An 822-nucleotide genomic window follows, 5' to 3' on the forward strand; every position below is an offset into this window, starting at 1 on the left:
GCTGAGTAGGGCTCCCAGTGGCTAAGCCACACAATAGTAGGAGATGCCAAAGGAATGGATTTATATCTAAATCACTTTGCTGTACAGCAGTAATTAACACAACATCGTAAATCAGCTCTACATCAAATGAAACAGTGATTAGAGATGAAATGGCTTTATCCGTGTGGCTCTCCCAAGGTACTACTGCCGTTTTAACTTAAAAACCTAAGTAGGCAGGTTATGAGGCAGCATGAAATACAGCTGATTCTTCTTAATCATTGTTATTACATTCTACAGTTGCCAGGAACACTGAATTAGCGAATACGGAATCATTGCCCCCTGAGGGAATACAGAGTTCAGTTACTGTGAGCCTCCGGTCACATTTTATCAATTGGTCAATACATAACTTTGTTTTATGTGGGTTTCTGCTTAAAGACATCTTATTTAATGTACATTGTTGATTCATTAACATTGAACTCATGACCAACAGCACTAGAACTTATGCCTGAACAAAGCTCATCTAATATATCCTTTTCTTGTGCTCAGGAGCCCTAGCCAGCACTTCAGTACTATGCTTGGACCATTTTAAATAAAGAAATCACCAACAAGAAACACAAAGATATGAATAACATGGCACTAAAATTACTGCAAGAAGGGCATTTGTTTATGGGAGGAGCTGAAACAGGAAGGCAGAACGTCGTCTTGTTCCACCTCACCTAGGAACATACACATCCCACCACCCACATTTTCTGCCCTATGCATACATACATGTCCAGTGATGATTGAGGAAGCACCTTGGACACTGATTAAAATACATTTTAGGGAGCAGGTGAATTGGCAAGT

The sequence above is a fragment of the Bos indicus genome, chromosome 1 (genome assembly GCF_029378745.1).
Source record: "Bos indicus isolate NIAB-ARS_2022 breed Sahiwal x Tharparkar chromosome 1, NIAB-ARS_B.indTharparkar_mat_pri_1.0, whole genome shotgun sequence".
Lineage (NCBI taxonomy): Eukaryota > Metazoa > Chordata > Mammalia > Artiodactyla > Bovidae > Bos > Bos indicus.